Genomic DNA, 26,362 nt, shown 5'->3' with positions numbered 1-26,362 from the left:
TATATACACACACGCACAATGTATATATACACAAATGTATACACACACACACCCCACATTTTCTTTATCCATTCATCCATCAGTGGACATTTGGGCTCTTTCCATACTTTGGCTATTGTTGATAGTGCTGCTATAAACATGGGGTTCACGTGTCCCTTCTAAGCAGCACACCTGTATCCTTTGGATAAATACCTAGTGGTGCAATTGCTGGGTCATAGGGTAGTTCTATTTTTAGTTTTTTGAGGAACCTCCATACGCCATGTTTTCCAGAGTGGCTGCACCAGCTTGCATTCCCATGATTACACTGCTTTTTTTTTTTAATTTTTTTTTTTTAGCGTTTATTTATTTTTGAGACAGAGAGAGACACAGCATGAATGGGGGAGGGTCAGAGAGAGAGGGAGACAAAGAATCGGAAACAGGCTCCAGGCTCTGAGCAGTCAGCACAGAGCCCGACATGGGGCTCGAACTCACGGACCGTGAGATCATGACCTGAGCCAAAGCCGGAGGCTTAATCGACTGAGCCACCCAGGCGCCCCGTGATTACACTGCTTTAATGCAGCCGAACACCATTTTAGTCCATGCCATGCTTGCTGGCTTCCTGTAGCTTCAGTGAAGGCAAGCTCCACGTCTGTTTTTTGTTCATTATTAGATTCTCAGCACTGAGCCTAGTGCCAGCATGTGGTAAAGCTCATGGGTAAGAAGACACAATGAAAAAATAAAAGGCCATCCCCAAAATTAATAGTAGGTACAAGAAGCTTATAGTTGCTCTTTAAGCTGGAGTTTTTTGTTATTTTCCAGGGGGCATCAAATTTTGCCCTGATAATTGGATTTACTGTGTTTTGTGGACTATTAGGTGAATTAAGTGGCCAGGATTTCTTCTGATTTCCTCTAGTGCTTTCTGGGTTTGGATATTATATACCATATTTGGAATAGGTATGACTCAATGATAACAGTCCTGAAAGTAGGACTTTGAACTAGAATTGCCTTTTCTTCTGCCTCATTTGTTTTTGATGATATTAATTGTTCATTCACTGATAAACTCTGCAAAAAATGTCAGGTTTACTTTTTAGAATTAGTAAAGTCAGTTTTCATAATTCTCGTCTTTTGAGAGAAAACAGAAAAGACCACAGTGTTCTGTGGAGGGAGAAGAGTGACAACCAGCCAATTAATAGAAAAATGAGAGCTGATGTAGGGGCACCTGGGGGAACCTAATATGTGAGCATCTCATGTAGTAACTTTAGCTTTTATGCAGCATAATTTCTAGCTTTTCCCATGTATATACAGAGAACGTTTTTTAATAGAAATGTTGCCCTTCAGACACCTGGGGGCTCAGTCCATTAGTGTCCGGCTCTTGACTTTGGCTCAGGTCATGATCTCATGGTTTGTGAGTTCGAGCCCCCCACTTGGGATTCTCTCTTCCTCTCTCTGCCCCTCACCTGCTTGTGTGCTCTGTTTCTCTCTCAAACTAAATAAATAAACTTAAAAAAAATGTTGGCCTCAAAAGTCTGGTACAGGTTATTTTACAGATCACCACAATGAAGTCCAGAGACGACCACACTGGGAGAAGTCCACACCAATTCCCAGGTGTTTTGTAGACCAGCTGTCATTTCTTTGTGTTAGCCTGTGGCCTCCCAGTTCTCATTTTACTGAAGCGGGAAGAGGCCTTGAGGGTCTGGGCAGGTGGAACCATCAGACTAGATAAAAGATGTGCAGAGTATGCTCATGTGGCAAATGCTGTGAAAAACATGCCCAGGTCTCTGAGGACAGGAGGCTGAAGCACTTGATAAAGTTTGGAGGCCTGAAGAAGGGGCCTTTCCCCAGGGACTGATATTGGAACTGACGTCCAAAGGGTGAATGGGGGACGGGACAGGCATTAAGGCAGGAGGATTGGCACCTTGAAGGGTAAGGCTGAAACTCTGAGAATGGGGGCAGTGACAAGAGGCTAGAGCCAGGCGAGCAGGCCCGGTGGCCCGTTTAGAGAATTCAAAATTTATCCCAAGAGCAAGCAGAGCTGCTGGGGTCCCAGTAAGTGAGAGAGTCACAGGACTAGATGTGCAACTGGAAAAGAAATCTCTGGGCTGCGTGATGAGAACCCTGCAGGGGAGACGTCAGGAGAGAGAAATGCAGGACTTGGTGGTGATGTAGATATGGTCGGTGAGGGGCACCTGGATGGTTCAGTCAGCTCGGGTCATGATCTCACAGTCTGTGGGTTCCAGCCCACGTTAGGCTCTGTGCTGACAGCTCAGAGCCCGGAGCCTGCTTCGGATTCCGTGCGTCTGTCTCTCTGTCTCTGCCCCTCCCCCACTCTTGCTCTGTCTCTCAAAAACAAATAAATGTTAAAAAAAAAAAAAATATTTAGCTATGGTAGGTGAGAGACAGGGCTGACTCCTGGGGTTCTGACTTGTGAAACTGGCTCAGTGATGGTACCATTTACTCAGGAGGAAGAGAGGGTTCTAACAACAGCCAACAGAGCTCACCTCTGTGCCAAGTGCTGGTCTCACTTCATCTTCGCACTAGCCTTCTTACATAGGTCCTATTATGCCATCCCGTGGATGAGAAAACTGAGGTACAGAAAGATTAAGTTGTCTGAGATCATGCAGCTAGCGGGAACTAGAGAGAAAACACATGCATATGAGAGAGAGAGAGAGGAAGCATACATATAAAAGAGGACAGTGCCTGGCGTTTATTAAGTATTCAGTAAATATTAGAGATCACCTCCTCTTCCTGTCCATTGATTCTTGGGTTCATTCATGGACTGTGTGCCAAGTATAGAAAATACACTGGGGAATATAATAGATGGGGACCCTGCCCTCAGGGAGATTGCAGCCCGGTAGAGGAAACAGACCATAAATAAACCAACTGTTATCTTGCTTGGGCAGGTTGGTAGGATGGTCCAGGACCCTTAGACTGAAAAGTTAGAATTCTAGCTCTTGCATAAATCTTGGATGGACATACAGGGGAAAAAATACGCGTTTTGACTAGGCCAAAAAAATGTTTCCCAGATGTCCTCTCGAGGTTCCACAGGCAACCCCAGCGAGTTAGGTCAGAAATAGGCACGGTGCCAGTTGTATAGGTGGGGCGGCTGAAGCTCCAAGAAGAGACCGCAACACGACAGTGTCAGGGTCTAAAGCAACACGGGTTTCTGCATCCTGGCCGCTCCCACTGGACCTCAAGAACAGCTGCCTTTGGGCACGAGGTGGAAGGAAATGGCCCAAGTCGGACTGCCTCTGAACAGGTCAAGTCACAGCTCCCCACTCTCAACTATATATAGTAAAGAACTTACATAAGAGTGCTATTAAAACAAGACGACAGAGAGGAAAAGAGAATGCCAGCTGAATTTTTTCCACTAAAGCTCATATTTAACAGATGTGTTTTCTCTGTTTCTGCAATGACAGTGTACCGGGGGACAGTTCCCTAGGTCAGGAGGGAAACAGTCCACTTACTTGTGGAGCTGCAGTTGGGTCCGTCTGTACTGAGCACAGACTGGATCCGTGGTAAATACGATGATACTGTTGCCCTTTTTACTTACTGTTGCTCCTCTTCCCCAGCTCCCAGATCCCCTGATGTCTGTGGCAAAGGGGCTGTGTGGAAGAATGAAAACATGGCTGAAATGATTTAAACTCAACCTTACAATATATTTGGGATATAATGTTGAAAAGGAATGTTCTCAATTCAGTAAAATGGACTAACATATTACTGTTAGGTCTCTTTTCAGATAAATGCTTTAAGTTGCTATTAGCGATTTCATTTTATAAAGGCATTCTTAACCCATCTAATCTCTTACTTTCTAGTGCCTGCTGATGCACAGATTATGTTAAATTTATACATTAGTTTATGTCTACATTATGTGACCTTGACATTATATAATATTAGTGGGAGGACTACAAGTTCCATTTTTCCCAGGACTCTCAATTTGCCTGTTGGCTGAGAGTCCAGGGTCCACATTTGGACCCTAAGTTACATGGTCATCCTGAATATTAATTACTAACAGTTATTGAAGGTTGGGTCAAGCTTTGCTCTAAACACTTCATATGTAATAAGGAATTTCGTCTTCACAGCCTCAGAGGGAAGGGCTATTACAATCCCCATTTAGGGATGACGAAATAGGCTCAGAAAGATTAAGTGATCAAGGACACTCAGCCACTAATTTAAACACAGGTGATTTAACTCGGGCGTCTACACTCCTGAGAAGTACACCATTACCTTTAATTCCAAAGTCAGTAAGAAGTGTGTAGATAAAACTCCCAGGAGATGGTAGCACCTGTTAGACTAGAAAGCTCTTTGAGTTCTTAAATGGAATTGGTTTCCCAATTTGCCAGTGCTGAGTCCTTTATGGAGACAGCGAGGACCGTCCACAGTCCAGTTTCGGTTTTACTGAGCACAGAAGACTCAGGTGAACTTGTTTTTCTTTCCTTTGAAAAAATAAAACTTAAAAGAAAAAAGTTCTGGAGGAGGCTAGATTTAGAAGTATAAACTCGAAGTATTCGAACCGTCCTCCCTCATTTTCCAGGCTGGCCTTCCTTCTCTCTCTACACCCTTCTCTGGAAGCCTTTCCTTACCTCCCACATTTTTGTGATCTTGTGGTAAATCTGATTTTGTTAGTGAACCAAAGTGAAAATGAACAGTAACTGAGAGGTTTGTTATTTACTACCTGCTGAAGGCTATAAAAGAAGGCCTCATGTTCACATTAGCACGTTACTCTCACGATCCATTGCATCTCAGGGTTGTTCATTTATAAATTAATTATTTTACAGTATCATATTAGCTTTGTCAGCACCCGGGCACCATTGTGGACTTTAGATTTAAACCTTTTTTTTTTCCTACTCTCTCTCATTTCTCATAAAAATAGTCCTTATATCAAGATGAAAGAAAGGTCAAATACCAGCTAGAATCAGCACACTGATGAATAATCCTGTTTATATTCATGGAAAGGTAATTGTTTCAGGGAAGTGTTTGCTCTGATTGATATTTACTTTACCCATCTTCATCAATCTTACCTTTCATACCAAGAAGTCTAGATCAGTTGACATGGTTTCTGTTTTTGCAAACAAGTTTATTATGTAACACATCAAAATTCAATTCCTTTTCAGTTTTATTGAGATATAATTGACATAGAACAGTGTGTTAGTTGAAGGTATACAACATAATGAATTGACCTATATACTCCTGCAAAATAGTCCCCACACTAAGTTTAGTTAACATCCATCACCTCAAAAACTTACATCTTCTTTTCTTGTGCTGACAACTTTTAAGATCTACTCTCTTAGTGCCTTTCAAATACGCAATACAGTACTGTTCACTATAGTCCCTGTGCTGTACATGGTATCCTTAGAATTTACTGATAACTGAAAGTTTGCACATTTTGACCTCCTTTACCCATCCCCCACTCCCTCCTTTAGCAACCACCCATGTGCTCTCTGTTTGCACAAGTTCAGTTTTTTTAGATTCCACATGTAAATGAGATCATACAGTTTTTGTCTTTTCTGTCGGGCTTATCTCACCTGGCACAATGCCCACGAGGTCCATCCGTGTTGTCACAAATAACAGCCTTTCCTTTTTTTGTGGCTCAATAATATTCTGTCGTCCATAATACATATAACTAACTATATTTTCTTTACCCATTCATCCACTGATGGACACTTAGGTTGTTCCCATGTCCTGGCTGTTGTCAGTTATGCTGCAGTGAACATGAGGGTGTTTGAGATAGTGGTTTATTTGTGTGAGATAAATGCCCAGAAGTGAAATTGCTGGATCATATGATAATTCTATTTTTAATTTTTTGAGGAAGCTCCATACTGTTTTCCATTGCATTGTTTGGCTACGCCAGTTTACGTTCCTACCAAGAGTGCGCCAGGGCTCATTTTTCTCTACCTCTTTGCCGTGTTTGTTATCTCTTGCGTTTTTGACGATAGCCATTCCAACAGGTGTGAGGTGATGTCTCTTTGTGGTTTTGATTTGCCTTTCCCTCGTGATTGGTCAGGTTGAGCATCTTTTCATTGCCTGTTGGCAATTTGGATATCTTCTTTGGGAAAATGCCTATTTAGTTCCTCTGTCATTTCTTAACTGGAGTCTGTGTATTTTTTGGAATTGAGTTGCATGAGTGCCTCCTTTATTTTGGATATTAGCCCCTTAATCAGATATATGATTTGTAAATCTTTTCTCTTATTACCTAGGTTGCCAGCCTTTCATTTTATTGGCAGTTTCCTTTGCTACAGAAGCTTTTTAGTTTGATAGAGTCTCCCTCATTCGTTTTTGCTGTGGTGGCTAGATTATGATGTTAATATGGTAATGCCTCAGAGCAAAAAAAGATCATCCAAAGTTGTGTAACACAGTAAACATCACACTGAGGACTGTTTGAGGAGAGCGAAAGAGAGGTATTTCTTGGCTTCTTAACTTCCACATCTTTACCGTAAGATGAATCAGATAGAAAAATCTTTGGTTACAGCCAATATTGCAATTGTGATAAATCAAGAATCTAACAATTTCTGACTTCTCTGTCTGTTCACCACAACATATATATATATCAAAAAAATAGAAAGCAAAAATTTGAGGAATGTTAAATATTAACATTTAATATTAATATTAATATGCTTTCTTAAAGGTATCTTCTTCAAGGAGCATTATATGCACCTTTTTAATGTTTTCCATAATGGTGCTGTTGTTTAGAGAATTAAAATACCATTGTGAAAATGAGCCTATGTGTCACCCACATTTCTCCTGCCATATAACAGCCCTCTGCTGGTAGGGCAGCTGTCTATCTAGAGTTGCTCATTGAGAATTCAACACTGATTGTTTAGAGCAAAATGGCAGGTTTGAAGAAGTTTTCCTAATAAGGAAGAATGATGTAATGTGTATGGAGGGGGGCCAGGTTCCCTCCGTTTGTTTTATTTATATTAGCTGAATTCCAGGGGAAAATGTGCTACGAAGCATGAGGGCTGCTAACTATATTTAGCCAAGCTCCGTAAGTAACACCAGAAGAAGGCTTTTTTTTTTTTAATTATATACTCACCAGTGTACTATATGATGTTTTTTTCCAGGCATCCTGTTTGTATATAGTTTGATTAAGGATAAATAATACTTTTAGTTACATTTTTATCTTCTCCTTTGAGGATGAAGAAAGTATCTTTTGCAGTCTCTCTTTAACTTGGCAGGTTTTCTGTGAGATGCTGTTTTGGGGGGTGAAAAGATAGATAATTAATGATGATCCCATGGTTGAAATGACTCAGTTTTTCAGAATGGAATTTAAGGAGGCAAGAGCTGGTGACTGTAGTCTTTCAGAAGTAAGATCATACATGTTAGAGAGCCATGTTCGGTCTCCTGTCTGGCCATTTTCAATCTAGATTCTCTCCCATCCACTAAACTTTCTCTAACTAGAATGCATAGTCTGTGCATTTTAAGACAGTAGGCTGTGACTTTTGTACTTTGGCATTGAGACTTTTATTTAAACATTTTTATAAACCAGAGGAAAAAAGTAAAATTTGCAGCCTTATTTAAACATCAGCTTTGTAATTTGGTCATTCCCTGTCTTGTTGATGTGTTATATGATGTTTGCTTTTGCTTCGTCAAATGATCCAAGGCTTAGGTTGTATTTCATATGAGAGAAAATTCAGATTCATCTCTTCAAAGCCTGCTCTCTCCGCCTTGCATCTCACCGATCTTCCCCGTGGCTGGTCGATACCCACGCTCACTGCGGCTGGCAGGGCTGACTGTCCCACATAACCACGGCCTTACAGTGTGCGTGTTCACAGGATATGGCTCTCTGTGGAGTTGGAGACTCCTCTTACTGCCAAGGAGAATGCTGTCCGAGATGGTAGAGTGCCCTCATCTATCATGATGAGTAGCACCAAGGGTGCCCCGAACAGGCCTACCTGTGTGAATGTCTCAGCAGAGTGGGACAGTTCGAGAAACACAATCTTAGAAAAATTTCTGATATCACTTGCTGAGAAATCAGTAAATATGTTAGAAAATGAATAAGAATTTGGAAAACAGCTTTTCCACCACCATGGACACATGCATCACCGCTCTCCCATGATTCTAAAGCCCTGCAGTATGATTCCTGTCCAGAATCTTCTTGTGAGAAGAAGTGAGGGGACTTTTAGAACCAGGCCTGTGGGGAGTGCTGTGTAATAGAAATATAATATGAACTACAAATACAGGCCACAAATGCAGTTTTAATTCTTTCATAGTCATATTAAAAAGAAAAAAAGGGGCGCCTGGGTGGCTCAGTTGGTTAAGCCTCCGACTTCAGCTCAGGTCACGATCTCACGGTCCGCGAGTTCGAGCCCCACGTCGGGCTCTGGGCTGATGGCTCAGAGCCTGGAGCCTGCTTCCGATTCTGTGTCTCCCTCTCTCTCTCTGACCCTCCCCCGTTCATGCTCTGTCTCTGTCTGTCTCAAAAATAAAATAAACGTTAAAAAAAAAATTTTTTTTTAAAAAGAAAAAAAGAAATAAGCGAAGTTAATTTTAATAATACCTTTTATTTAACCCCATAAATTACAAATGTCTTTTCAACATGTAAGTAATATACTAATGAGATCATTTTTTGCACTCTTTCTTGAACTAAATCTTCAAACTTTGGTGTGTTTTTTACACGTATCGATCATCTCAGTTCGGACTAGCCACATTTCAAGTGTTCAATAGCCACATGTGGCTAGTGGCTACCGCGTTTGGACAGCACAAGTCTAGAGGATATAAATTGCGTATACACTCCAAATCAGTGTAGCAGAAACAGCGTTCAATATTCTAAATGGTCATCTCCATCTTTTCACAGCTGGAGATGAATTTACAAACCATATGACAGGAATAAGAGCCGATCCCGGTGGTAGAAATGGAGTTCACTTAGCAGAGAGGTATCTGTTGAGTACCTACTATGTGTCAGGACCTACTTCACATCCTGAACCACAGTTGTGTACAAATGGACAGAAAAGGTCTCCCCCCCCCCATCCCACCCCCAAGGCACTGACCTCCCAGGGCTAGAGTAAGGGTGGACCGGAGGGCTAGGTGTTCAGGCAGAAAGTATAAAAAGAGATACAGAAATGTAATAATTCTGTGGTAAATGCTGTGAAGAAATAAAACAGGATAATGAATTAGAGCGACGTGGGAGTCCTTTTCTTGCTCATTTGAGTATTACATGAGTCATTTAGGAAGTGAATTGGGCTGTGTGGTGTGAAAAATGTTTTTAGTTCAGCCTTAGGCAAATACTTCCTCTAATTATCAAAGTGACTCAAGAGATTCTCTTTTTTCTTTAAAAGAGAATTTCATTATTGAAAAACACCAGTACCCAAAGAAATGGAAGCCACTGAAAAAACTGGTTTCTGTGTACTTCAAATAATATTTTAGGGCCAGGCCCCAGATGACAACATCTCTCCCCCAGGATATAACAGCTGACATAGCTAAAATATGAAGTATGGCCTAAATAATACACAGAGAGACTGATAATTTAGGAAAGATTTTTATGTTTGTTTTAACAGAGGCAAACAAATTAAAATTTTTTATCTGTTCCTTTTCCTCATTTGCTTAAGTAAACTTCAAAACTAAGTACTTCCAAAGAATTTGGTCTCAACTATGTGCATGAGCAGCGAATGTTGTCAAGATATGGGACTAACGGAATAATCTAGTAAGTGTACGGAATATGAAAGTTTTGTGTTGAAAAATATCTTATTATAAAGATGCAATAGAACTACCATGTAGTGTGTATCTGTGTTTTTTGTGTAGGACCTGGCTTAGAAGACAACCAGGAAATGGTTAACAGTATTTAGTTGATGCTGGGGAGGGAAACAGGTGGAACCTTTTCGTAGCGTCCTTTTTGTATCTTTTGAATTTTGAAGGGCATGAGTTTTTACTTTTAATGAAGTCCAGTTTAGCAGATGTTTTTCTTTTGTAGATCACACATTTGGTGTCTTACCTGAGAAATCTTTGCCTTACTGATGGTCACAAAGATTTTCCTTTGTTTTCTTCTTGAAATTCTATACTTTAGGTTCATAATTTAGCTAGAAGATACGTATCGGTTACTTTCATATAAGGTGTGAGTTGGGGTCAGGGTTCTTTTTTTTTTGCGTATGGAAATCAAGCAGGATATATTTTTGCATTTTTATCATGTGCACTTTAATATAAAGAATTTAATTCCAAAAGAGATGAAAAGGAACAGTGTACAGAAATGTCTGCAGCTATTCATTATAATTACAAATCTACTTTTAAAAGGAAAAAGTTTCGTTCTGACTACCCTGCTGATTTTCAGGAACTATCATTATCCTTGTGCTTTAGTTCTGTAAGCCAAACAAGTTAAATTCTGTTGGTCAAAAAGATTATGTTGATGCCTTGTTTTTCCAACCAGTTTCCCAATCAAAACTTGATGGCAGTATTTTATTATGGGTAAGAAACTAAAAATGTTACCGGCCTTTGTAAGAGTAAATTTCAACTACATAATTAGATCCGCTGACTGGAAAGGGGTTATAAAGACAAACTTGCTGTCTCCAGGAGACGGTGGGGTACTAAAACTTCACTGGAAACGAAAGGTTATGGATAAATTTGCGACTGCCAGAATTCCTCAGGGAAAGCACGATGTCGAGGGCTCTTCTATATCCCTTAGATGAGGAGTGGCGTCCTGCCATCAAATTGCCTTCCAAGGGGGAATGCATCTATTTAATGCTCCTATTTTGTTGTACTGAGCCCATCGGAGGCCACCACACCTTCTCTGTCCTTGAGCAGAGCTGGGGCTGGAGAAATAATGACTAATGGTTTGAAAATACACTAAGTAGCAAGGGAGCCCATATATCGAAGGTTCTTTCGGACCTCTGAAGTGCATGAATGATTTCTATTTGAGGCGGTGGTGGTAGGGAGGGTGCTATCCCTTTTTCCTTTTCAAGTTTGGGACCATTGGAGGGATAACCTGAGGAGACAGAAGGAGAGGGATCCAAGCCTCAGACTTGTACTGGGGAGAACTACTAGGAGAAAGGAGATATGGGCCAAGTGAGCTAATACTTCCCCCTGCAGTTAAGCAGGCATAGCTGCCCATTCACAGATTCACAGGCAGCATTATACATTCACTGGGGCAGGCCCCGCTTCCCAAGAGGGAGGAGAACGCACTCTCCCTGCAAGCAGCAGGTCCAAAGGGGAAGAGGAAGGAAGGGCTGATCTGAGCATGCCCAGATGCACCTCCCATGCACTGGAAAGGGTTCTCTTCTTATGGAAGTACCCTCCCCCCCCCCCCGCCCGCCCCGCCCCACAAAGTGGAAACAGGGTGAAGGATGGAGTGTCACTCCTTCAATGGCCTAATGTCCTACTGATGCTACAAAGTAATACTTTTTAAAGAGCATAATGCTCTTGAGAGGGGTGTGTGTGTGTGTTTAACATACACCATAAACGACTAGTGTCCTCTGGCTTATTTTCACATTTTTATGAATTCTGTGGATCTTTAATTTACTCATATATTTTAGAGACCAGGAAATATGTCCACGGCCAGAAAAAAAAATCACTCGCAAATTCATAACTCATGTTTCTATACTTATTACATTAATCCTGTCTGATCTAGAAGGCATTAACAACAAAAATTCGTATTAATTTTGGTTCCCTCGTATGAACTCCTCCTGTGCTTCTGAGATTACAGATATGCTTCTGTTTGCTGGTGGCCACGATCAAGAAAGAAGATCGTATTTGAAAGGTCAGGTTAGGAATAAACGTGCGCGCACACACACACACATGAATGTTGTGACTGTGTTACTAGGACATAACACTGTTAGCCAAACAGCTGTGCGTGATTCCTAAGCAAGGGCTCAGTCCTTACTCTTCTGGGAAGAACACAGTTCCCTTGTTGGAGCCTGACTGATTGATAACATATCTTTCCTTTGGTTTTTGGACTGTTTATCTGTATTCTTGTTAGAAGTGGCTTTCTGGTTTAATTGTTAGTGCAAGCCTGTTAGTGAAAGAAGTCTGTACCTTGGTGTCTTCACATGAGTAGCTGAAAGCAAAAACCTAGTTACTACTCGAAGCTCCGTCAGTGGCCTCCTGCGTGATATTGACAAGATCCGGGTTCCTTCCATCTGTCATTCTGTGAATCTCCTGTTTGTATCGTCTTACAGATCTTTATTTATTTATTATTTATGTTTTAAATGTTTGTTTATTTTTGAGAGAGAGCACGCGAGAAAGGGAAGGACAGAGAGAGGCGGGGGACAGAGGATCCGAAGTGGGCTTTATACTGACGGGAGAGAGCCTGTTGTAGGGCTCGAACTCATGAGCCAAACGGTGAGCTCACGACCTGAGCTGAAGTCAGATGCTTAAACCAACTGAGCAATCCCGGTGCCCCTCATCTTACAGATATTTATACCCCAGTAGCTTTTTTCCATTGTTTGTTTTAAATTTTAAAAAGAATAGGGGCGCCTGGGTGGCGCAGTCAGTTAAGCGTCCAACTTCAGCCAGGTCACAATCTCGCGGTCCGTGAGTTCGAGCCCCGCGTCAGGCTCTGGGCTGATGGCTCGGAGCCTGGAGCCTGTTTCCGATTCTGTGTCTCCCTCTCTCTCTGCCCCTCCCCCGTTCATGCTCTGTCTCTCTCTGTCCCAAAAATAAATAAAAAACGTTGAAAAAAAATTAAAAAAAAAATAAAATAAAATAAAAATTTTAAAAAGAATAGTCTCATCCAGGTGTCTATACTACTTCCCTAAATGAAGGGCCACCTAATTTGTAAAATCTTATAATCTAATCATAAAACCCAGTAGAGTGTGCAATAAACTTTATTATTTACATGTTTTGGAAAAGATTAAGAAAGTACAATAAGACAAGCTCAGTACTATAGCTGTATATACTATGAAGTTTTATTCTTTCAAAAGGCATTGCAAGATGTTGCAGGGTTTTAATTGTATTGAGAGGTCATAAGTATCATATTGTAGAAAATTCCATTTAATCAAATGCCAGGTAAATGCCTCTTGACTATACACAGTTGTATATAACCATGCTGAAACCTCATGTAGCTATGGTAAATCTGTCTCGTTTTTTCTTAAGAGTAATTACATTAAGTAATTGGGCTGTTTTATCTAAGAATTATTTTCGTGGTTTTAGTCATTTCTCAGGGAGGGAACCTCATTTATTACAGTTCTTCCCAAGACACATTTTGATAAGCTTCATTTACTGCTGGAAGGACTGGATCTGCCTCCTGAGGGGGAAGGTCAGTCAGCACTGTCATTACTGTGTCTCCTCCTTTGGCCTCTAAGGAATGTCAAGGTCAGTTGGTTATAAGCTAAGAGAGGTCAGAGCCATTTAAAATTTGCAATTCTTTTCCGTGGTCACAAGTCTCTTAGTGCATGCTGCTAAGCTACATCTCTTGAGCTTGCCAAAATGCATTTTTGAGTTTTTTTCAAGAACCTTTTTCCTCTTTGGATAAGAGGTTGGAATTGGAGCCTGGTGATCAGGCAATGATTATAGTCACACTGTGGAACCCTTGGCTTATATAATTTGGCCGTTAACATTTAATCTGGCAATGGTCAGGAGTACTGGGTGGCTCAGTCAGTTAAGCATCCGACTCTGGATTTCGGCTCAGGTCACGATACCGCGGTTTGTGAGTTCAAGCCCTGCGTTGGGCTCTGTGACAGTGCAGAGCCTGCTTTGGAGTCTCTCTCTGCCCCTCCTGTGGGTTCTTGCTCTGTTGCCCTCTCTCAAAATAAATAAATAAACTTTAAAAAGATTAAAAAAATAAACTAGCAGTGGCCAACCTTTAAATGAAAACAAATTACTCTTTGAGGACTCAGGTCCAACCGTGCCTTCCACTCATTTATTTTCCTTTGCAAGACTGAAATATGTACAAAATGTTATTGGCAGCTTATGATCTATCCAGAAATGTGGTTCACTTCTTCAGTGATAGGTATATGTTTTTTAATTTTTTTTTTAATGTCTATTCATTGCTTTTGAGAGAGAGCAGGGCAAGCAGGGGAGGGGCAGAGAGAGAGTGGGACAGAGGACCTGAAGCGGGCTCTGCGCTGGCAGCAGTGAGCCAGATGTGGGGCTCGAACTCATGAACTGTGAGATCATGACCTGAGCTGAAGTCAGACGCTCAAGTGACTGAGCCACCCATGCACCCCACGATAGGCCAACAAAGAAATCTAAAAAGTCCTCTTTATAAATTAGTGTTGTTCGTCAATATGTGAAAGATACTATTTTTTTTTAATTCCCGCATATTCAGTAACATAGACTCTCAAAAAATGGAGTATGAAACAAATTAATATTCACGTGTCCAATCTTGAAAGACTAGATTGTGGATTTTATAGCTTGGAGGAACTTTAAAACCTATGTTAAGGGACTACGTAACAGTCGTCCAACTTGCTTTTTCACAGATAAGAAAAAACTGAGACCTGTCTCAGTTAAGGCCACACAAATGATTTGTGGCACAATCACCTCTGCCAGGGAAAGCGCTGAGTAGCCCAGTGGCAGCGTCTGCAAGAAATAAAAGTCTGTAAAGCACAGCGTGTGAGACATGAGGCATTACGTGCCTAAAACTGTCCATATGGAGTATCTTCAGGACGTAGCCAAGTTGTCTCTATACGTGGCTGTTTGGGGCTCGGTTGCAATGTTTATATTCCAGTAATGAAGAAACAAAGGGGTAAGACTGACAGAACCGGTCTTGGGTGGAACCCACATTAGAAAGGTCCCCTGCGGCTGAAGGGATCGTAGTGCACACGGAACTATGGGTAAGTCCTGCTGCCTTGACCAGAGATACCACCACGTATAGTCCTGAGCCAGGCTTCCTCAGTTTAAGCCCGTCGGCACTACCGTCCAGCTGCGTAACTTGGAGCAACTTACTTGTGTCTTTGTGCCTCCGTTTCCTCGTCTGTAAAACGGAGATAATAAAAGAGGCCTTACCTCTAGGTTTTTATAAAGATTAAATATCGTTAATATAGAGTAAGTTCTTAAAACGGTGTTTGGTACATAGTAAGTGCTCAATAAGAGCTATTATCAGTAGTGGTAGTAATCATCATCATGATTGATTAAATATTTGGATGAGGCCTCCCCTGGTGACTTCAGATACATGGAATAGATGTTCTCATGCTTCCAGGGTGTTGAGTCATTCGGACAGTAGCACTGTGTCGTCTTTTATGATGTGACCTGCTTTCAAACATAAGCTTCTGCAATTTTATGTTTTAAGAGTTAATATGTTTCTATGTCTTAAGAATTGTATATATTGCAAACATTATATCGTTTCTATGCATGAGGCTAAAAACACTCAAACTACTAATGGCGGAGACTATCAAATGCAAAGATGAGCGGAACACTATTAGCCATTTGTTCTTACAACTTCCAGTGGTTTCTTTCACCATTTTATGAGCAATATACGCATTCATTGTTCACTGATTCATCAACTTCAGATAGTGCTAGTAGTGTTTAAGATGATTCTTACCGGCAAGATATTCTTGTCAGGCCTTTGGCACTGACCAGCTGATAACTTTGTGTAGTTAATCTCTACATTTCCATTTCCATATCGGTAAATGAAGGAAATCAGGCTGGTTGGTCTCCAAGGCTACTTCCTTCAAAGGGTCAGGGAACATTTGAATTAACTTAAGCAAAAAAAAAAAAAAAAAGAAAAGAAAAGAAAAAGGTGGAAGAGAGCAGTTATCGTGTACGTGGGATTCAGAGATAAAACTGATCTGAGAGTTATCTACATCCAGGTGCTAAAATAGCATCCCGGTTTTACCTCTCTTGTCTTCTCTCCACTTGGCTTCTTTTTCTGTATTGGCTCTTCCATGGCAGACAGCAGCTCCGAGGGATTCTGTCCTTTGGGTTAGCTGTCCAAGGACAGAGACACATTTCCCTTTCATCTTCAGTATGAAAAATCCTGACTGGCCTGGCCTGACCTGGGTCATATATTTATCCTTGAATGATTTGCTGAAGCCAACAATGATTGGCTAGTCCTGGGTCATATGCTCGCCCTGTGACCAAGGCTTGGGGGATTATGACAGGCAGACCCACGAGGAATAGAATAGAAGCAGATCTGTAAAGGAAGGGATGAACTACTTTTACCAGATGAAAGGAAGAATGGCAGATAAGGACAACAGATGTCCACTCTTCTTGGAGTTTCAGGAAACCCATTTGAAGAGGGAACTCATCCAGTTCACCAACTAGTGAGTCATTACTTGCTTTTATGAATGCTTACTGCCATGTCGCCAACCACTGGCCCCATTCTCCTTCCAGAAATAAAGCATGACCTCCACCTCCACATTCTTTAACTTAGTATCAGCCGTTAGGAACTCCCGGCGGTGCTTCCACAATACTTGAAAAACGGGTCCAGATATCAACATCAAGTTGTGGGCGGACATCAGTGCTTCTGATTCCAGACCCAGCACAGTCATCCCTCGCAGCTTTGTTTGTAGCACTGGATTAGGGCTTTATGACCTGCCTCACGACGGACATGCAGGGAACCATTTCCTCTTTCGGTACGGGGGCCAACTTTGTTATCACAGGATACAATCCATGCTTTGTAAAAGAACACTGCAGCAATGGGCAGAATGCACCCTTCTAAAGAAAAGAAATGCCTAGAGATGACTAAAGTTCTCACCGAGTCCTGAAAATATCCCTGAGACTCTTTTCCTCAAGGTAAACATAAACTTGAGGCGTTTCTGACTGAAAACCAAATAAAATGGAAAATGGGCACTGGTACAGGCTTCCGCTGCCTGGAACATGATGGAGTGCCTCACAGATGCCAAATTGGGAACTACGCTGCCAGCTTCACAAACACTCTCCCCTGGGGGATGGGAGTTTCATATTATGGATACTGAAAAACCAGAGTGTAAGTACTGTCTTACTATGAGAGCTCTGATTATTTCACCTTTCCCATATGCCACATAAAAGGTCACCTGCTGATCTCACAGGTAGGGACATTGACGAGCAAACGAAAGCACAGAACACACAAACCTGGCTCTAGAAGATCTGGCCCGTGGGTGTGTGAGAGCGTCACTGCCGAACCTCGACAGTGCCCTACCGGCCTTGAGGGTAGGCACAGCTTGGAGGAGGGAGAAAGAGTTGCTAGATATTATCGGGGAGGACTTCAAGGAAAGATAGATGTTGAAATGGGCACGAAAGGATGAAGACAGCCTCAGTGGATGGAGAGAAATTGGTGGGGTGTGAGCCTTCCAAAAGAGAAAAGACCAAGAAGGAAAACCCAAGGTGAGTTTGGGGGACAATGAGACTAATTTGGAAGAATGAAAATGTGGCGATAGAACAGGAGTTAGGGATAAGAAGTTAGGGCTGTTTGGAGCCAAATTGTGGGAATCTTCGAATTATCATGTTATTTAGGGGGAGACATTAGAGAAGGGGGGGCACTCTGTCTTAGGCATGCTAAGTTTCTGTCACATGAACTGGGCAACAGAAGTGGAATTCAGGACTAGGGTCTGGGTCAGAGATAGATTAGGGAGTGATCGGAAAGTTCTGATGTTGGGGGAGCACCCATAGTTAGAGAGCCAGGGAAGAACCTGGGAGGAAAAGGCACAGTATCAAAGGCAAGAGGACAAGGAAGCTGGTGGTAGTGATGGCAGGAGAAAAGCTTCGAGAAGGAGGGGGTGATCGCTATGCATTGTCAGGTGCTGCAGAGGGAGGGCGGAGAAGTGCAGAGGAAGGACAGAGGAAGCACCAGCACTGACAGATTATAGGTCCAGAGCACAGCATAACTGTATCTTTATGGTGGACGAAATACCTTGATTTTCAGGAGGTTTACAAAATCAAGCCAAAGGGATAAGTTTTGCAGTGGAAAGAGAAGGGTTTATTAATGGAACGGTGAGTGGTTCCTGAGCCACTGAAATAGTTCACATTTCTTTAAGGGAGAACATTCTAGCAGAACCATAGCCAACCCAATTCCCATGGGAGCTGTTTTGAGACACACAAAACCCTAAAGCTATTTTTCTTATGGACAGAACTTATCTGTATTAAGAAACAAATGCAGTTAATGTTCACTAATTAGGTGATGATTGTTTACTGCATAAAAGTATCCTTCCGGGGGCACCTGGGTGGCTCGGTTGGTTAAGCGACCGGCTTCGGCTCAGGTCATGATCTCGCAGTTTGTAAGTTCGAGCCCCGCGTTGGGCTCTGTGCTGACAGCTCAGAGCCTGGAGCCTACTTCAGATTCTGTGTCTCCCCCTCCCCTGCTCACCCTCTGTGTCTCTCTGTCTCTCAATAATAAATAAACGTTAAAAAAAAATTAAAAAGTAAGTATCCTTCCTTTTATAAGAGTCATTTGTGGAAGGATTTTAGTTTGCCTCTCCAATGCCTTCAAATCTATTTCTGCTTACCAGGAAATAACATATTCATTTTTCAAAAGCTGTTTCATTGGACATGAAAACAGCATATGCATAGGATGAATGTATATATACGAATAAACACCACACTTGGGCTTGGGTAGCTGTTTATGAGTTCCTTTAAAATCAGTTTCTTTATAATGTTTAAATGTTACTGGACTGAAGAGTAAGGATCGTAAAATCCGAAAGTTTATTAGGACCTTACAAATACTATGTTGTAAGTTCCCATTTTATTTTTTTAAGTTTATTTACTTATTTTGAGAGAGTGAGAGAGAGTGGGAGAAGGGCAGAGAGCCAGGGAGAGAGAATCCCAAGCAGGCTCCCTGCCGTTAGCATGGAGGCCGATGTGGGGGCTCAATCTCATGAACCATGAGAGCATGACCCGAGCTGAAATCAAGAGTCAGACAGTGAACCAACTCAGCCACCCAGGCCCCCTATAAGTTCCCATTTTGAACATTTCTCTCTTCGGTTGACTCTGTGTTCTTACCTGTAAATAGCCTGTGGGAGAGTGGCTTTATCTGCAGGGTATCTGTACTCCCTTAGAGCAGCACACCCGGGTGTCCTGAGTGCCACATAGCCTGATGGAACAGCTAGTCTTGTACATTAGCAAAATCCGAGGATTCTAGTTAAATTCTGCCAATATTTATTGATCTTACATGTGAGCACAGTGAGATATTGAAGATAAAATGTTTGGAAGGGGCAGACAAGTGAGAGAATTGTTCTTTTGTTTTCTGAGTGGATTAAAGCCATTTGGTGAGTAGATAATGGTTATTTCTTTTGAGAGATATGACACTTTGCCCTTAGTAATAATGCAGTCTTACCAGTACAGAATGCACACCACTGTTTTAGATATATTCAATTCAGCAAACATAACCTAAAATGGATGACACAGTAGGCTGTCAATGACAACGTGGAAATTTGAGCAAACATTCATATTCACCATACGAAACCTTAAAATATGATATGAATTCTTCATCTCATTATAAGACCGAAAGCTAGGTATCTGTCTATCATTTTCCCCCCAATTATTTTAAAGCTCAGAGAAATGTAATGCTCAAGAGCTGAATAGTTCCTCAACATCCGCCTCACAGGGAATGGGTTTTTTGTTTGTTTGTTTGTTTGTTTGTTTTATGGTGTTTCCTTTAGAAATGAGATCACTAACTCTGCCCCAGGTATTGACAGAAAAGGTTGGAAACCAGATTTCTCTTCAAAAGTACACTTTGCCTATGTTAAGAATTAATACTGGGGCACCTGGGTGGCTCAGTCAGTTAAGCATCCGCCTCTTGATTTTAGATCAGGTCATGATTTCACCATTCATGAGTTCAAGCCCCATGCAGGGCTCTGTGCGGACAGTGTGGAGCCTGCTCAGGATTCTCTCTCTCCCTCTCTCTCTGTTCCTCTCCCTCTTGTGCACGCACGTGCTCTCTCTCTCTCTCTCTCAAAATAAATAAACTTAAAAAAAAAAAGAATACCAAACATTTTCAGTTGTCAACAGTCCATGTTAATTTCTGTTATGTCCACTATATTAGCAATTTTTATAAGAATCAGTGGCTATTATCTTTTGGCTATTTTCACTGGCCTATGCAGCAACAGAAATCAAAATTATTTAAGGCATTTAACTGTGATGTGGAATTGATGCTTTTTAGATCCTGACCTCACATTCCTCCTGTAAAAAAAAAAAAAAAAAAAAAAAAAAAGGCTAAGGCTGAGACACCAGCATTCCACCCCATAGATTCATCAGGCTTATTCATTAGGACTTGCCAACACCATCCGAGTGTGTCCCTTATCGTATGTAATTTAGTCAGGATACAATCCGGGTTTTTTTGTTTTTTTTTGTTTTTTTTTTGGTAAGACTGTAAATGCTTTGGACTAAATCCCTTAGCCTTCGCAAAGCCAAACTGCTACTTATGTGCCCCATAGAGAGTTGCATCTCCACAGACCTCCTGAAGGAGACTCCTGTGCATCTGGGAAGCCAGCTGCAGGATTCACGTTCTGAGGAACAGCTCAGGTCAGTGTCCGCCCCTGTTAGGAACACCACCCCTACCTGTTAGTCCTTATTCCCTGAGCTACATGAGGGACACGGCCGTGCTTTGATACTCCAGAGACGTTCCCAGGAGGATTATGGATTGGTCCGCACTTGCTCCGTTTCTCATGGTACATGGAATGACTTCAAATAGACATCAGCTTTATATACGAAGACATAAAGAGCTACTGTTTTTCTGTAGCAGAGCCAAATGCAGTTCTTATTCTAAGTGGAAAGGACGAGTCTTTCTAAAAGAGACTGAAGTCATGTGCTGATTTCACTCAGGTCACTTATTCCCTGAACCCTCCTATGTAATTAATTGTGCTGAGTCCTGGCTCTATCTAGAGAGTCAGGATGATTTACAAAAGGCTCAGAATAAATTAAAGATCAAAGAGCAGGGCTTTTGTAAAGAAACCTACGTCATTTTGCAATAAATGTTAGACACACATTCCTGAGAAGTGGTCAGTTTTAATTTGATTTTAACATTCTCTTGTTTATGGTACTTTATAGAAAATCCAAATCTTTTATCCCTGCCCTCTCCCCCAACCTTAGGGGGGATGTGTTTAAACTCATAGTTATTTTTGCAGTTAACAACCTCCCCAAAACCTAATGTAGTACATTCTCATTTGGCTTATATTCACTCGTTTTTATTATGTAAATGATTGTCCTCAAGACTGTGATTTATGTACCTTTTACCAAAGGGCAATAGTAAATTAGTCCTAACCAAAGCAAGTTGTTAGATACTAACGGCTCACCAAGTGGACCTTTTTTTATAGGATACGAAGACATAAAGTATGAATAATAGAAACAAGAGCAAGACAGTTGAAGTACTAATATAATAAAGTAGATGGAACTTAATCAGTACTCTCTGAACTGAAGCCCTTGTAGGAGTTTTATATTCTGTTTTATAAGTTCCCAGAATTAATATATTGAGTTCTCTCATAGATCTGATACTGAGCTAATCCCAGCTGGGGAGGAATGTTGTGGGAACACCCAGTTTATTCCCTAATTCACTTACCTACTTTCATTTGAGAATTCTTAAAATTCCCCAGTCCAGTATGGGGCCCTCCTGTTGTAGGCCTGAATATACCGAACATACCTGATAAACCCAGCATGGTATTGAAATTGCAACCGGAAATTAACAACGGTTGTTGTCATTGACAGTGATGTGTCTGCCCTATGCGGGTGTTCGGCTGGGTGTTGGGAGGATGCTGGAAGTCACAGCCCTGGCTGTCAAAGTGCATATAAAGAGCAGGACCAGCACAGCTCTCCGTTCAGAGGGTGCAGCTACGGCCCCGCTTTGTCATACAATGGCTTCTGTATCACACAATAAAAAATGAAAGAAAATACATAAGCCAACAGCATATTTATTCTGAAAGCACAAATGTTTTCCAGCTTCGCGATCCCAAGAGTTCCTCCAGACAATTATAAATACTCCATCTTTATTAACATGAGCAGGGGATAAATTACTTCTTGCGATCCAGACATTGCTCCGGGGAGAGATACTGGGAATTCCCAATTTACATAAAAGTTGTTCTCCAGAAGTTTGCTTTCACATCATTTACTTTAAACTTGGGCTGCAGTTCCCCAGAGAAAAAGTGATATGTAGTAATAATAAACTAACATTTTTAATAAACCTTTTTTGTTTGTTTATCGAGCACTTTAGAGAGAATGGTGTAGCACGAGGCTTTCGCACCAACCAACCCTTCACATCCAGGTTCTGCCCTTAGACAAATTATTTGACCTCGCTGACCTATGGGGAATTTGTGAAAGGGGGATGAAAATGCCAGGTACATGATTGGTGCTGTCTCTCCTCTCCCACCCCTACTATGGCTTTCTGAGTACGAGAAAGCCACTGCTTGCAGTGGGAAGAGATAAACAGGAAAATCCCCTTGCAGTAAGGCGAACATCGTCTCCATTTTTTTAAAGGTCCATTTTGTACAGTAACCAGAATCCATGCGGTGGCTCTCTCCTGTTGTGGAACGTTTCTTGAGTTCACACTGTGAACCAGGCACTGTGCTCATTTTATCCTCGCAATGACCCCGCAGTTAGTAGCGGGTGGAGTTGGCTTTCAAGCCAGTACCATCCAGCTCGAGTCTAGCTTCTTTCTCCTGTACCACACTGCCGCTTGGCTGGTTACGTTTTCCAAGGCTGCTTTAGTCTGGTGGCAAGACAGATGACTGAATTGGAAAGTAAACTGTGTTCCACATCTCTCTCCCTTTATCCCTGTCAGATCTAAATCTTGGCCCCATCCAATTGTCTGTACAACTGTTCTAGTTAAAATCTGTGTCCAGGGGTGCCTGGGTGGCTCAGCTGGTTGAACGTCTGACTTCGGCTCAGGTCATGATCTCGCCGTTCTTGAGTTCGAGCCCCGTGTCGGGCTCTATGCTGGCCAAGCTCGGAACCTGGAGACTGCTTCAGATTCCGTGTCACCCTCTCTCTTTGCCCCTGCACCACTCGCACTCTGTCTCTCTCTCTCGGAAATAAATAAATATAAAAAAAATTTTAAATCTGTGTCTAAACCATTAGGATTGGGGGAAGGAGGCTCTTGATTTTCTATAATGCAGGAGGAGAATCCACTGAGTTAGTATTTATATATTCCCTTTCTGAGCTGCCCAGATCTTCTCATCTTTGCACCATTTCACCCTAAAGAGAATCAAGTTTGAGGTCAAATATTCTTAAATATATTCTTGAATATGTAAAACTTAAAACTTTGATGATTCAGATCTTTAAGGCCCTCATGCTGTAGTGACACAGAAGCATGAGGAGAGAAAGTTCTTAGAAGGGAACGATGACCACAGAATGTTTTAGTTTTTTTTAAATCACATTGGAAGTCGGGGTTCTTCCATGTTGACATGCCTGGTGCAGTTAAAGAAGCCAGACACAGACACAGATCTAACCTGGCTCTACAGGTTACTTGCTCTGTGACCTTGAGCAGGTTACCTGAAGTGTCCTCATTTGTAAATGGAGTGTGACAAGTGCATGACAAAAAGCCCAGCCCTCTCATTTCCTCAACTATTGACGCCTTTAGAATTGCAAGAGGGGTAAGAGTAGAGAATTTCTTAGATTTTTTGAATGAGGGTTGTGGTACAGGAAGGGGAAAAAGGCTGGAGGCGGGGGAGGTGTTGGTTGATGGAGTAGTTGTGCAAAGCCAAACACTTTAATATGATGCTCAAAGTGCTGTCCTTGCGAGTAGGGCTTCCCAGAACTCTTTAAGCCTAACAGTTCAACCTTTACCCAGTATTTCCAAGAAGTTAAGTTTCATTTTCAGAAAAAAGCAGAAAAAAAAATGGGGAAACCAGAAAAGTGATGACTTTTTATAGTATATCTTTTAAAGTAACTTCCAAAGGCTTTTCTGGAACCTCTCATTCCCTTTGTAACTTAATGAGGACGAAGAAAATGACTTAGAACTGTGCATTTCATCACCTCAGAGTCCAGGTTTTAGATCCATTTAACTCCAGTATTCTTTAAAATATGATGATCTGCCAGAAATCAAGTCAGACACTTACTGATTCAGAATAACTATTTTACTTCCCTTCCCACCTCTCCAGTTCCCTGCATATTTTATTCTTCTTCCAGTGCAAAATGGGGGAGTAGAAACCCTAGCAGAGTTCTTTGATGCAGCATCTGTCGGTAGCCAAATCACTGTAATGCCTGTTCATTTCTTGTGAAATGCTGTATTAATACTTTCTTGAACTGAACTGTCTAAAAGCATGTCAGCAGCTTTAAGCCCACATGGGTTAACAAACTTGGTGGTTGTTTTAATGGCCGAATGAGTAGGCTTGACCCCAGGAGAGTTAGAATACAGTGGTGGTCTGGGCTTTCCTGCCCTGGCTTCTTTGAAGACTGGCTTCCCAGAGCCACTCCCTAATCTTGGGGCAGAGGAGTCCTCACACTAGATATAGGGAACGATATGTTGTCTGTAGCAACCCTGCTGGAGCCACCACACGCAGTTATTTGCTGATGCCAGGCCGAGCTTAAAATACCTTAAAACACATCGGAGGCTCTGGCTGTGGTGAGCCCAGCTGGCCAGAGTAGGGCAGCAGTGCCTCTGAGGAGGGCCATGCGGATGACTCCCAGTTCAGGTGCACTCAGCCAAACGTTGAAGATGAACATTCGAGGACTAGGATGCATAAGTAGGAAATAAGAAGGTGATAGAACAGGCAGGGAGATCAGAAAGGAGATTTGGGGATTCAAGATGAGCACTAGATGATGGGGTTTAGAGCTGTTGGGTGGTTTTTTATGCCTTCTATTCCTGGGCCAGTTCTAAATACGTGAATGCAGGAACACATGTGCTGGACAGTGGACCCAAACCACACTGACATCTGGCACTCAGCATCTGGTGAATCCTAGCAGTGTCATGGCTTTAAAAACGCTCCAGTTAAAAATGCTCCAGCTTTAAAAACGCTCCAGTTAAAAGTCCTTTTAAAACGCTCCAGTTAAGTTCCACAGGACTGACCCCACAAAGTTCTTTGGTGTTGAAATCTTTGATACTCTGCACAGATTAAACATATAGAATCATCCTTATACTTCATATACACACTAGAACCACCTAATATATACTTTTCAGTTCCCAGGAAAGTATTTCTTGCTCTCTTTGTGGATTTAAGTGTAATCAGTTTACTGGATAATTATAGAAGGGAATGGAAAACAAGGGAAGGATGTTCCTACATCTAATGATACTTGTTAACAGAGCTAAAATCCTTTTGGGTTTTTTTTTTTTTTTACTGTCAGCAACTTCAATTCCTTTTATTGCTCTGAATCTCTAAAAGCTTGATTTTGAAAATTAAATAATTAATAATTAAATTAATTCAATAATTTCATTGTTTAATAACATTAAATTTTATTAAATTAATTAAACAATTAAATTGGGGGTTTTGTGTTTTAGTTTCCAAAGGTTTAAAGCTAAGAGCAAAGTTAGCTTTACCTATTCATGATTGCTTTATCTGGTTGTTACAGTGCCACCTTCTGTTGAAGTTTCTTTTGACAGCCATTGGTGCACTGAATTAAAAATGTCTTGGATGTAAAATTCAGCTAACTAGGAAAGCTTGAGTAAAAGATTTTAGCTAATTGTTAGCTGCTTACTAACTTCTTTTGTAAAATCTAAAATTCAGACTATCTCTTCTCGATGGAAAGTACTTGGGGAATTAAAACTGCATTATTTATTATTATTAATAATTATTGTAATTTATTCCTTATTGAACACTTGCATATTAAAAATAGGTGTCATTTGTGTATTTTAGACATGGCACAAAATATCGGTGTGTATTAAGGTTTGTATAAATAATTGGCAGTTCAGAGTCTAAAATTCTGGTGATAGTAAATTTTGCATATGTCTTTGTAGGTAACAAATGCAGGAATTAAAGTGGAAATCACCATGTGGTATTTATTAAATGCAGAGTTGAGGGGCGCCTGGTGGCTCAGTCGGTTAAGCATCTGATTTTGACTCAGGTCATGATCTCGTGGTCCGCGAGGTCAAGCCCCGCGTCGGGCTCTGTGCTGACAGCTCAGAGCCTGGAGCCTGTTTCAGATTCTGTGTCTCCCTCTCTCTGACCCTCCCCCGTTCATGCTCTGTCTCTCTCTGTCTCAAAAATAAATAAACGTTAAAAAAAAAATTAAAAAAAAAATGCAGTTGATAGCACTAAAATAGGCAAATTGGATGAAGCTAGATCTTCCAAAAACAACTTAAATGTTTCTTTTAACTTTCTCATTATGATAGAATTTTCTTCCAAAAAATTGAGCAAACCAGAGGACCGAGAACTCCTGTCGGAAATTTTTCTCTTCATATTTCTGGTTCTATTCAAATGAAATACGGCCCCTGGGAGTCAGACGTAAAATTTCCATCCCTGAGATTTATTTGTAAACTGATTTGGATCATCTTGGGTAAAACTTCAATTAGACATTGAGATAACCGGTTACGCTTAGTTAACCTAGCGCTTTGTCCACAATCCATAACGGGCAGCACACGTGAGGCTACTAACCGGTGCCTAACTCCGACCGGGTGTGGCCTGGAGCTGCCATTCGTGGGGAGTTACGTCCACAAGTGATCCTCACTGCCTCGCACGAACGTTCC

General features: G+C 41.5%; 1 protein-coding gene across 1 annotated transcript in view; it reads left to right on the top strand.

Annotated features, from left to right (window-relative positions):
* Positions 1-26,362, top strand: part of PALLD (palladin, cytoskeletal associated protein) — a 268,198-nt gene that overhangs the window by 199,597 nt on the left and 42,239 nt on the right. The window lies entirely within an intron of this gene.

This window comes from Panthera tigris, chromosome B1 (assembly GCF_018350195.1).
Source record: "Panthera tigris isolate Pti1 chromosome B1, P.tigris_Pti1_mat1.1, whole genome shotgun sequence".
Taxonomy (NCBI): Eukaryota; Metazoa; Chordata; class Mammalia; order Carnivora; family Felidae; genus Panthera; species Panthera tigris.
This window is presented reverse-complemented; position numbering and strand designations above follow the sequence as displayed.